At 40.6% G+C, this 13,825-nt stretch overlaps 1 protein-coding gene across 1 annotated transcript in view; it reads right to left on the minus strand.

The window, feature by feature from the left end:
• Nucleotides 1–10,925, minus strand: part of plcg2 (phospholipase C, gamma 2) — a 53,568-nt gene extending 42,643 nt beyond the window's left edge. The window contains exon 1 of the mRNA XM_087844191.1: nucleotides 10,789–10,925. The gene's annotated coding sequence lies outside the window, so the exon portion shown is untranslated. The remainder of the gene's footprint in view (nucleotides 1–10,788) is intronic.
• Between the last annotated feature and the right edge of the window lie 2,900 nt (nucleotides 10,926–13,825).

The following is a 13,825-nucleotide window of genomic DNA, read 5'->3' on the forward strand; positions in this document are numbered from 1 at the left end:
CACTTTGAACGTCCCTTACACTGTCTGTGACTATCATGCACTTCAGCATAACATTGTTAATGTGTCTAATATTTTTTGAGCTCTTTGAGTAGAAGTGGATGTAACAACTGGTTGTCAGGGGTCGGGTGAAGAGAAGGAGAAAAACACAGAACAAATAAACTGCTTGGAGACGAGGCGAGGCACAGAACATGCCTCCAACATGAAAGATTTCACTTTGAGCTGCGTAAACTTTGAGTTACCTCTTGTGAAGTGTGTCACAACACTGAATACAGCACATTAAGAAATGTTAGTGAAGAGTTACAGTCAAAACAGAGCATAGATTAAGAAGAAATGCCATTTTTATCTTTACATATGTGTAAAAATCCATGATGTGTTTTCCTGTGAATGAGGCTGAAACATTAAACTAACGAGCATTCTTCAGTGTTCTGAGGAAAGGTGAATAATTAACTGACATAATTACAGCACTATGCCTCTGCTTTTCCTACTGAAACCCTGAGTCCAGTGAGGGACAGTCCCTATTAAGGATCTTATTTACATTAACAAGTTTCCTCATACTTATTAAGCACAAACGGAGGCCTTAGTCAGGTGAACATCCTGCACGAGTGTATGGAAAACATTTCAGGAAGATTTGTGTTTATGTGAAATGAGGATGTGATGTTTCTTTCAGCCAAACCAGCTTTGGTGCCAAAGGAATGCATTCATAGAAACACAAAGCTGGTATTTACAGGGATACTTTGCATGTTGTATGATGTGCTTCCATAGCCAGTGTATTGGCTAAAGAGGATGGTAGGCAGCTACGCATTGTACTGCTGTGAATGGGGTCAGCAGGTCATGGGTGGGGTTTGGGATTGGTTAACCCAACCTTTTTTGTGCCACAGACCGGTTTATACCAGTACTGGTACCAAAAAATCCAAGATTTATTAATAACACATCAGGGAAACCAAGTTAATGATAAAAATGGTAAAAATAAATAAATAAATAAATGAATAAATAGCGCTAAAAAATGGTAAAAACCCTGAAAACCATTCATTTCACACCCGAGCCTCAACTCAGTACCGGTCCATGGCCTGGGGGTTGGGAACCGCTGGGTTAAGGTCCTCACCTTTTTATAGAAGCTATACCTGTTTGTAATTTTGAGTCATTTTTGAGCTGAAAATAATATGAGTACATGTGAGGGAGGCCATCATTAGGCTGAAATACCAAAAATAAACCGGTTAGAAAGATATCAGAAACTGACCATATAAACAGTCGGATTCATTCATAAACAGAAGGAATGCACCGACAGACTGAAGACTAAACTAAAGTAGATGACAGGATTATTTCCATGGTTAAGGAAAAACTATTTCACAACATCTAACCAAGTCAGGAACCCTCATGAGGAGGAAGGAGTATCGCTGTCATCAAGAGATGCCCAGACTTTAAAAGAAGCAGATTAAACATCCAAACAAGCGTCTTTGAACTAACTAAACCGAGGTTAACCTGTTTTTACCGACAGGTAACGAACAGGTCATGGAGGCAGTGTTACTGGTGTTTACTGATGATGTGACTGCTCACGATGAACTGTGGACAGGACTGTACTCTGCTCAGATTCACACAAATGCTGCAAAACCGTGTGGACAGAGTTCAAAGTTCAGATGGACAATGAGCCGAAAGCAACCTGTGCAACAGATGAAGCAACAGTCAGCCACAGTAAAAGCCTGGCAGAGCATCTCGGGGGGGAAACGGCATGTAGGGATGTCCACGGGCTCAGTTATGAACTGCTAATGATTTTCATCCATCCTTTTATTGAAAATGATGTTAGTAATTTACTTTAAGCCTCTGAAAACGAGTGGCCAGTTAATGAGTCCTTGTATTTAAGACTTAAAGCTGAGCGTCTGCACTTTCATCACATATCGATTGTTTGATTTGAAATCAAACACGACAAATCATGTATGTGTCCTTCGTGCAGTTTACGAGTGCAGCTTCTGGCTCCAAAAAGTAACAGAGCAGCAGCCAGAACAGCAACCGCCACGTCCCAAAACCTACATGTGGCTTTGTGTCGCTGTGCCCATCTTTTATATACAGTCTGTGGTCGTCTGTAAACTAGGCCACTGTGGCCTCAGCAACTCAGCAAGTTGCTGAGTTCAGCACGTGCAGTGAAGAGGCCGAAGGATCCAGCTCATCCTCAGCAAAGACGCGTTGGCTAATGTCAATATTTGAGGCGAGGTACGAGCTAAAGTCTAAAGCAACTTGTTTAAGATGCTGTGGATCAAAAGAATCATTTATGGGTGATTAACAGCAGAGATACAGAGATGCATGTTACAGAAAGAGCATGACGATTTGCACCTTGAAGATGACACATCAGCCCGAGGTGCTGGGTGAGGTGCAACACGCGCTACAGCTCTTTAAATCATGCTTTTTTTCTTGTACTCCACAAAAGGATTATTGTCTCTGTAACAGTTTCATTTTCGCCTGTGCAACGTTTCACTTCACAAGTATCATTTAGAATCGAAAAAAGCTTCAGTCTATTTTCTTATTTGGTGTTTTTCTGCTTGTAGTTAGCGTGCAGTTTTGTTCTGACCGAGCTAACGCTAAGCCGTATGTATGTATGTATATAGAACAGCTGGTTGCTTAATGTGCCACACTCTGAAATCTAGCAGTTTTTTAAACTTGGCTGCAGGCTGAGAAATGCCTCCTCTCACTTTCTAGCAGCAACACCTGCAGGCAGTGAATGCGCCGCAGCAGCAGAGGAAGGACAGATGTCTGTGTCCGTCGTCTTTCTAAGTTTTACACTCGGCGTGTTTACTGGATTGAATTATCCCCAACATGAACTGTGTGGCTATTGTCTTAATATTTGGGTATTTATCACGAGTCAAATCATTTCTGCAGTATAGGACAACGTTATCTCACATCTTCCTCAAAACCCCACAGGCCTACGCAGAGGTGATGCATTCATCATTTGGTTGCATTACTGAGTCTGTGGCTCGCTTTAATCCACTCACTTGTGCCATACGTGAAAGTTAGAATAATGAGTCTGTTTACATGCAACCCAAATATGAATGAAAAGCACCAGAGAAACAAAAACCCATTTAAACAGTAATGAAAACAACTTTAGCTACGCCTCTTTTTAAGAAAAGATTAGAACAAACTGACATCTTCAGCTTGTTTAGTCTGAGGACTAACAGTGCAGATCTGATGGCATTCGCTTCACTGCAGCAATATATATGAAACCTGATTTTAAAGAGCTGAAGCGGCAAAAACAAAAAACGTAGATTTGATATTATTGTTATTTATCTCCTCACACAGTTGCTAAACTGTTTAGGGGCGTCGAACTCCAGGCCTCGAGTGTCACGGTCTGTGGAGACAGGCCGTGTGGTGGTGTGTGTGATGGACCCAGGTGAGTAGACGGGAGTGAACTTAACAGAAAGCGAGCCTTTATTATGGCTGAAGACAAAGTGCACAAACACAGCAGGGATAGCGTGACTAAACTAGACTATAACTAAACTGGGAAAACGAATACTGTGACAAACTAAGAAGACTCAGAGACTATGATGATCACTGCAAAGACTGACCGTGAAAACATGGAGGTGAGAACACAGACGACGCGACACTGAACTCAGCAAGACTGAGGACTAAATACACACATGAGGCGATCAGGGGAAGTGGAGACACATGAGGACACAGCTTCATGGGCTGCATCCTCCTGAGGACCCGGCCTTCGCGGTCTACGTGGGCCGGGTCCTCAGAAGGTCGGGTAGGCCGGAAGTAAACGGCTGTGAAATTGGACGGTCTAGTCTTCTGATTAGCGTCACCGCTGTCTCGGTGGAGTTTAATAAACTCGGCCGTCTGCTCCTTGCTGTCTAAAATATAACAGGACACTGGTGTAAATTCTCGACTGTCTCACACTTCTGTTTAATCAGTTTTCTGTTTGACGTTTATTCAGCTGTGTGAAAATCCCGGGGGATTAATAAAGTTTTATTTTATCTAATCTAATAACTTTAATCTCAGCCAAACCGATTTACTCACGAACAACCAAAACACTGAAAAAAGCCCAACAATAACATTTTTAGGTTGTCTAAGTGACTTATATATTACGTTTAACCCGAGCAGCGAAAGTCCGCGGTGATCTGAAAATGATGTGCCGGGAGTTGTGCCGTTCTCTGCCGCATCAGTAACCCTCGAGCTCCCGGCTTGCTATCGAGCTGGTGGGTAGCAGACGTCTCCGAAAACGTCGAAGCACTTTTGCAAATATGCGATATCTTGATAAACCGAGCAGATATTTGATGTTTACACAGCTACTTTCTCGCCTGGAAATATGTTAAAAGTTTATTTTGTGACCCAGAGAGATTAGTAAGAGTAATTTTAAAACTTAGTAGTGGCCGCCATTGTTGGAAACTGGAGTTTGGCTGGGCCGCGCTATGAATTCTGGGATATGGTAGGTCACGAAGGACACACCCGACCCATCCTTCAAATTCGGGGAAAAGGAGGACGCATTTGTCGGCTGCATTCGGAGGAGTCTACGAATTTGGACAGCCTTCGGCGCGTCGCTGTGACGTAATCGGTCTACAAATGCGGCCTCAGGAGGAAGCAGCCCATGAATTTGGACATGACAGCACAGGGGAGAGTAAATCTAAATGCAGTGAACAAAGAACACCAGACTCTTTCAAAATAAAACAGGAAACCCAGAGACATGAAGATAAATCATGACATGAACTTAACATAACCACACAGACATGAAACAGGGGGAGATGATCGAAACAACTAAGAAATAAGGACTAAATAGCCACCTAGAAATTAACTACATCAAAAATGGATACAAAAATACATAAAACTCAAACACTGGGTCACACGAGCCCATGACATCGAGGGCCGGTGTCCTGCAGGCTTTAGATCTCACCCTGTTTCAACACACCTGAATCACATGATAGGTTCATTAGCAGACTTCTGGAGAACTTCAGGACATGTTGAGGAGGTAATTTAACCATTTAAATCAGCTGTGATGGATCAAGGACACATATAAAACCCTCGAGGCCTGGAGTTGGACACCTGTGGTTTAGCCTCTTTAGCTCATTGCTTCTTTAACAATTACATATATATGAACTTTGGATCAAACAGTTTTAAAATGCATTTAAAAAAAAAACAAAAAAAAACACCAAATATGCAGAATTTTACTTTTCTCTTTTCTTTTTGCAAACATCTGCATAAATGATAATAAATATGTGACATCACGCTACCAGCTGATACGAGATTTAACTAATTATTTACAGTAGGTTCATTTTGGGGGCTTTTTTCTACATTAACGAGTTTGTAGTTAGAACAGTTATTTACCTTATTTAATTACATTTTAATATACTAGACTACATTTGGGGAATAATTATTGGTTATTTATGTGGATACTGTACTTTGTAGCATTCATTTTATTGCTTATTAAAATGTGTTTAAATGGTTAGCGATAAATATGAATGTTTCGATTAAAAACTGTATTTTTCTTTTCTAAAATTAAAAAAAGGAACTTTTTCAGTAATATTTCACATGTATTTGAACAATAATAACCTGTTACTGTAAGGTGGATAACAAAGTCACAATAATAAATTAATCAGCTGTACTCAGTAAGTATCCCATGCTAACATGTATGTCGATCTGAAAACGTATTTCCATATTAAAGCGCTCCAAACAGCATTATTATCACTTTTAGATCTTTCTATTGACCTTGAAGAAGAGGTCAAAGGTCAAATATGACCTGCTATGTTAAATCTTTTTATGGTGCTTCCTACATGTTGCTCTGTCCACACAGTTTTGATCTTGTAAGGATCACAGTTTCTAATTTAAAAGGCTTTTTGTAAATTTTCCACCAATAAATCTTTGAGCGGGCCTTTAAGATCTCGATTAGATTAGATAAAACTTTATTCATCCCTCGGGTGGGTTCCTCTGGGAAATTTGTTTACAGAGAAGTTACAGAGTTAAGAATATTATATATATATATATATATATATATATATATATACACACACATATATAAATACAAAGACATATATAGATAAAATATACAAAGGGGATAAATAGAATAAATAGGAATAAAAATAAAAATAAAAATACAAGTGAATTGCACATTTCAAGTATTGAATTATGGATGGAAGCCGAATTTTATCAGAAGTCATTCAAAACATTTCATGGACTTGCACGCACACGTGCGAACACTTTCAAGGACAGGACGTCGTCGGCGTGGGTAATCGGGGCAGACGGGGGACTGAAGCCTGGCCTCTCCTCTGTTCACGCAGAGAACAAACGGTAAGCGTTAAAAATTCTATTTTTCTAGCAGAAATCTTTTGCAGAGCCGTTTCCTACGACTGCCACACAGATTTGAGCTTTTCAAACAAATTTAGCTACAACACTGAGATTAGTCAGTCTGCTTAAACTTTCCAGTTAACCTGATGAAACACTTTACATTATGTTGTAAGTACTGACTCAAGGCATCACATATTTGGGAAATTATTTGGAATATCAAAAAGCTAAATATTCCAGTCAATTACTCGGTGCAGTATTTACAAACCGATTGCACACAGTTACACAATAATAAGGATCAATATTAACCATTTAAGCAAACGCTGCCATAGTGAAGTATTATCAGCAGCTGGAGCAGTGTGTTTCTGTGAACAACAGTGAGATCAGATCCACGAGGTGGACGCGAACATTACTGTTGGTGTTTGTTTGCATTTCGCCATCTCCCTCCTGCCAGCCAACAATGCGTTCATTCAACTTCAACAGACATCTACGGCCAAAGGCTGTGAGGAAAAAGGAACAAGAGAACAGGCTAGACCCGTTAGCCCATCAATACGATCAAGAGGACGTGCATGAAAACGTCTCTGCAGATGCTTTCCTTTCACAGACGGCTGTGTTAGCGCTGCACAGAGCTACAGCTACGTCGTTGCATTGGTTTGTCAGTGAAATGAAAAGAATTACAGACGTAAACTATTTGTTTCTCGTTTCCTTGGAACAAGGAAGGTTACGAGACTACGAGCTGTAGGACGCACGTCTGCTGAATGAAGGCAACGTGCAGCTATTTATGGTCCATTTGAGTCTTTTTCTGGTAATTTGGTGTCTCATTGTTTCTCATGGCAACCCAAACAGAAATCTTATTTTCAGTCCTTAAATTTCTTTAGAATTTGTTCATGTCTTGTTGAAGTCATTTGCCTCTCATAGAAGATGATTTGTCTCCATCTGGATATTTATACTATATTTATACAAAAATAGGCGTGCTATGAGCAAGAAGAATGAAAGACAAAAGACTCAAAAATGACCACAATGCATGTACAATGAACAAATAGCATAAAATACATAGCAACTCTGCACATAAGGACCCAAAAGAGAGACACGAAATGAGGAAAAATAGAGTAATATGACAAAAAAGACAAAAGAAGCAAAACTGCAGAGACACAGGACAGACAAAATCATTAAAAGGAGGCAAAAAGACCCAAATAAAATACAAAAAGGGCAAAAGGTGACACAGTGTGGCAAACAGGACTTCAAACGACAAAAGCAAGAGACTCAAAATGACAAATGATACACAAAAAGAAACAGAGATGCAGAATGACCCTCAAAGAGCCAAAGAATGACCGATGGACACAATAATTAAAGCAATACACAAGAACCAAAAACAAAACAGACCCAGTGTGAACTCAAACTGATCAAAAGCAATGCAAAGAGGAAGAAAAGGAAGCAGGAAATTGAGAAACAATTTGAGACACAAGATGATGATCGAGATGCAAACTGAAGAGAAAATGATGTTTAGAAATTCCTGAATAAATGTGATAAATGTGTCTGTGATATACTTCACCTCTGCTGTCAACAGAATGGAAGAAAACTTCAGTTGCTCAGAAAATCATTAAATTACAACTCCTCATACAAACGTTGGTGATTATAAAGGGGAATCTGGTAGGGGTGGGGGAAAAAATTGATACTTTGTAGTATGGTGATATTTTGTTTGCTAATAATGTATGGATACAGGGACAGCAGAAATCGATATTTTGTTACAAAAAAGGTTTTTGTGCTCTGACTTCAGAGCATGTTGATCCTTTTTCTGAGCAAGAATCCTGACATTCCTTCACTGTCCAAATGTGTTTAACTTGTTTTTGGCAGCAATAAACATGACAGTTTACTTATTTTAATTTAAGACATGTTTTATTTTAATTAAGTTTAAAACTTTTTTATTTCATGTAAAATTATATTTAGTTTTAATTTACTTTCAAATTCTTCAGTTGCTGAAGGGGCTGCATAGTTTTCATAAACTGCATAGTTCAGAATAGCTATAATTGTACCAGATGGTTGATTCAGTTAAGTTGGACTAGACTGTAATACAAACCGTTCAGTTTGTCAACAATAAAACTGAAATGAGAGAAAGACTGAGTGTGAGACTTTGATATTAGATAAATGAATATTGATAAAGTTTACCTTTATGTACAGAATTTGAATATCGCAAAATATTTTAAAAAATTGCAATAATATCGTATCGTGCGTTAAGTATTGTGATAATATCGTATCGAGGGATGTATGGTGATTCCCACCTCTAGAATCTAGATGTCGCTGCTCATCTGGCTCACGATCCGTGCGTGAAGCACAAACAGATGCGTTCTTTAGGTGTGGTGAGAGAGAATGACAGCGACAAACCGGTGACCTCGTGTTAGACCCATTACATGAACACTGAATGTAAACTTGATTCAATTTTGACCCATACTGCAGGACAATTAACGATTCTTGTGAGTTCTGGACAGGTGGACGGCATCTGTGATGAGCTGAAAATGTGCAGCAGAACTCACATTCTGGGCTTTATTGTGTTTTTTGATTGTTTTTGATCTTTTCCCATGCAGGAAAGCCTTTATTCACATAACTCTGGACAAGATGGACATTTGAGTGCAACACCATCAGGGGTAAAATGGTCCCAGCACAACTGGTGCACGCATGATAGGTAGAGATTTACAGAAACACGTCTACATCTTGTCGCTGTGGACAAAGGGGCAGAGCTACAGATCTGAGGGACAGCTAACGTGAGAAACTCGCGTTCGTGCTGTGCACTCGTTGGTCCTTCAGCTTCATCCCTGCCACAAAGAAGATAAATGTCACGACATACAGAGACCTTGGTGGTGTTGTGAAACTGAAAACAGTGGAAACTGTCCACCGTCTCTGCTTCTAACCATGCCTCTTTGATCTTTGTTGTTTTTTGTGCTTTTTTATCATTGCGGTAAAGTCTTCTATGGTCGTTCCCTTTCCTGTTTAACCTTTACAACCAATCAGCGTCTAACGAAGGCGATGCTGCGCTGGCTTTTTGGAAGAGTGTGTGCAAGTATTTCCCGTAGCTTGCGTGCTGGTTGAATTCCTGTAATCCTTCACTCCACGTAGCCAAAGATCTCCAAAACAGTCTTTGTAAGGAGCTCCCTCTGCATCTACAGACCCCACCGGTTTGCCAGTAAAAGTTTGAATTTGCACCGCCTCAGCGATGCTCTTAGCAAGTTCAGTCGCCCATGCCTGTGATCAGCCAACCACACCAAGCAGGGGCCATGTTGCCTGACACGAGTGCCTTGCACGGCTGGAAATTCAACATTTTGTTTCCATTTAAAATCAGAAATCAGCCCTAAATAGAATCAAACTTGTTTAGCAGCAGCGAACGTGCTGCTGAGGAAACATCTAATGCAGAACACACAATCCTGTGCCAAAGACCTTGTCAGAAAAGAACAAGCACACTGCTGCTGGTGTGGTGATGCCAGTATTACCACACAGGCATGAAAAGACCTGAATTGTGAATTAGTTGTTTGAATCGTGAAGATTTAAAGCTTTGTGCCTTTCCACTGAGATCCAAAGACAGCAGAGTCACTGAATGTGGGAAACATATACGCTTTTACTCCTGTTTTAAAGACAGATCGCTAACTTGAGGAGAAAAAAAACAATATTTTTGGTTTTTTGAGTTTTTTAAGGACGTATTGTTTTCATAATACTGACATTACAGGTTATGGTGCTGAGATTTTAATGGTCTGGCACACTTCAGATCACATTTAGTCTTTATGTGACGCATGAACTAAAATAACGTGCACACCCTGATTTAAATCAGGTCTCCTGCAGAGATCACTTAAAATTGCCTAAAAATACAACCACATTATCAGATCATCTCATTACAGTTATTCATGCAAGACGTTTTTAGCAGAGCAACTAGTAATCTGCGACCTCTTAATATTCAATAACGAACCTTCCAGCAGTGAAACTGACGCAAAACGACCAACAAAGACAAAAAGCACACAAATAACCCCAAACAAGGCAGGAGAAGAAGCAACAACAAGGAAATGCAATATCACACAAAGACGACTTTTATGGAATAGAAAAAGTCTCACAAAAGTGGCGCAAAACTACAATAAAATGGCACAACAGCTGCACAAAGCCCCGCTAAAGCCGCAGAGGGCCCCGTGTCTGTTATCCTGACCAACACAGTGAAGTTTGAAGTATTGGAATTAAATATGGGTGAAACTCTTCCACGTGGACCCAACGGTTCACCTCAAAACGAGTTCCCCATAGAAATGTAAAGTGCGCCGTGCGTGAAGGCTTTCGGAGGTACCGGTCCCGCTCTGACACGGAGTTGCCTCCACGCTGAGCCGCCTGGTCAGACACATCCTCTGCAGCCCCGCACACACTGCTGCAGCTGCCGCCAGCAAAAAGCGGATTTCCCCTCAGCCAGCTGAACTGTGTCACACCGCGGCCGCTAGAAAACTGACACCAAAAACAGAAAAGGAGGAAAAAAAATAAAGAAAAGTAAAGTGTCCGGCTTACCTTGTGAGTGAAATCGATTCCTTACAGCTCCCAAAGTCGCCGCTCGTTTGTTTTCTATCTAATCATGATTTGAAAGTTTTGAAGTGAAACAGGAGAGGATGTAGAGCGCTGACAAAAAGGCCACCCGCAAAACGGCCAGTTCCTCTATCCGCGTGTGTGTACAAGGAAGTAAAAGTTAACTTGCATTATAGCCCGCAAGTTATAAAAAAGTCCGGAAGCAAGGACGGTATCTATGCAAAGTACGAGAGGGCAGCGAGCTGCAGGATGAGCGCTTCTGATGCTCAGGCTTGTGTTTTCACATAAAAGTCGTAAAAGGTCGTTTATAACACGTTTGTCTGTGTGGTGGCGTCTTCTCACAGTCTCACGCGCTCATGTAAACACGCACACAGCTGTTTGACCTACAAGTGTCAACTAACAGGGGCGTTTCCAGGTTTTTTATTAACGGGTGGCACAACAGGGGGATGGAGGGGGGGGGGGGATTAATTATATCAGAATAAATACAAAAACAAACAAAGTGGAAACTGTTTAAAAATTCACAGATTTATGGGAATAATAATGGGATTACCAGGGCGTAATGGCAGGAAGGCACCTAGCAAGCCTTTGTTTAGTTAGCATCGTATTTCAATTGTCTGGATACATTTATTTGGGACTGAACTTTAATTCCAGACAAAAAAATGATTTTGTCTACTCTGTACTACGGGCATGTGTGTGTGTGTGTGTGTGTGTGGGGGGGGGGGGGGTTAATGGTCGTGGACCATTAACCAACGTTCGCCCTTGATGGCAGAGTGCGGCATCTGGAGCCGGGAACAAGCTTGCCGCCTGGGCACACACAAATTAATTGGGAGACGCAGACTGATGCAACAAAAACCAGTAAGCAGGGTGTACACTATAGTCTATGGAACACAGGAGTATTAGGCTATTATGTACACGTTGGCAAATGAAACAAATGAGCGTGCTGTGTGTGCAACAGTGCGGCAAACATTACTCGTCCTTTTATTTAATGCACAAGTAGTGCTGGTTATTATCTGGTAGCTAACTGGGTAAGGATGACATGGCTCTGTAGCTCTGTCTACTGTTATAGGGAACATATTTAGTTTCAAAGGAAGTTACGGGGCTTTCCGTCCTATTTCACCAAAACTATCTAATATGCGTATTCACACACATTACTATAATTATGATATTCTTTTTTTTATTTAACCAGTGTTTTAAAGAAAATACATTAAGAAACTGATTATAATATATATATATATATATATATATATATATATATACATATACATATATGTATATGTATATATATATATATATATATATATACATATATACATATACATATATGTATATGTATATATATATATATATATATATATATATATATATATTTCAAATATGATAAAATGCTGATTTTACAGCAGCAAAATTATTTAATCTCTGCAGTTTAAACATTAAATAAGCTTTCTGCCTGCATTGAGTGGCTAGTCATACAAGTGGAATCATTAAAAATGCATTATTTTATATTTATTACTTTTTTTGCAAACACACAAACACACAGGAATAGCAGCAACCCTTACAGCAACATTGTACCTATCAGGTAAAACATAGGTTACGTTTGCTTTGTCCTCACCTGACGACAGTGACAGGGTAGGTAATGCTTTGATCCTGAAGTTGGCAGCATGGTGTTCAGAGAACAACCTGGCACTGAACACCAAGAAAACCAAAGAGGTCCTCTGGGGAGGTAACCACATTTACTCAGGGCCTTCTTGATGTGATGATCTTCTTCTGCCTCCCTGGCCGCTGTATCAGTGGGGATGGTGTTCGCTCTGTGTTGTAGCGTCCTGATGACACCCAGTTTGTGCTCCAGTGGATGATGAGAGTCAAACCTTAAATACTGATCCGTTTGCGTAGGTTTCCGGTACACATCAGCTTTTAGATGTCCCCCATTACTGATGGGGTCAGTTTGACTCTCATCATCCACTGGAGCATAAACTGGGTTTATCAACCCCGACACAAACAGAGTAACATAGTGTACGCTGTTAAGTGCAGGAGGATTGCCAGGATTTATACATCGGGGAAACCAAACAACCTCTGGCTAAGAGGATGGCACAACACAGAAGAGCGACCTCGTCAGGCCAGGACTCTGCAGTCTATTTACACCTACAGGCCAGTGGACACTCTTTCAAGGATGAGGATGTTCACATCCTGGACAGGGAGGAACGCTGGTTTGAGGGCGGAGTCAAGGAGGCCATTTACGTGAAAAGGGAAAGACCATCTCTGAATTGAGGAGGGGCCTAAGGGTACATCTTTCGCCATCTTACAATGCTGTGATTGCAGCCATTCCCCAACTCTTTGTGAATGGTACTCATGGCCATTGATCATTGGTTGTTGATCAATGGTCATGAGAATTTGCATAATTATGATGAAGGTGACCTCCCAGCTCATTGTTCCTTCAGTGGGCTGGTTTTAGTCATTATGTAAATGTCCTGTTTATAAGATTGAAACCTGCAGTCAGCTGAGACTGAAGAAGTCACCTGGATGATGACGAAACGTTTCACCCACTGAAAATGTTAAGTCCAGATGACCAGAATCAACTTTTGGAGAAATACTGTTCATAGTATCCCACATAGAAAAAGTGGTATGGCCCAGATTTGGCCCACACAATGTGCTTACACATGGCCCACATACTGCAAAGAATGACGGCCCTTTGGTGGCCCAGATCAGGTTTGCCAGAGGTGGCCCACACGTGGGCCAGCACAAGGCCAATTGCAGACACACTGGTGGCCCTGTGCTGGCCCAGAACAGTTTCAGCTCTGGCCCCAGATGTCAGCCTAATGTGTAGCTTAATCAAGCCATGTAATAACAACATGTGCCGTATTTAGCACAGAATGTCTCAACAAAGGTAATGCAGCAAATTTATTTTGAGTTGAATGATTTATATAATTCAGAATTAACATTATATCAACATATCAAATAATACTGCTGCTGAAATCTAATAGTGCAAAAGTGACATGACAAAACTCTGCTCAGACTGTGAATCTTA

The sequence above is a fragment of the Neolamprologus brichardi genome, chromosome 7, assembly GCF_056152115.1.
Source record: "Neolamprologus brichardi isolate AB-2024 chromosome 7, ASM5615211v1, whole genome shotgun sequence".
In the NCBI taxonomy this organism is placed as follows: domain Eukaryota; kingdom Metazoa; phylum Chordata; class Actinopteri; order Cichliformes; family Cichlidae; genus Neolamprologus; species Neolamprologus brichardi.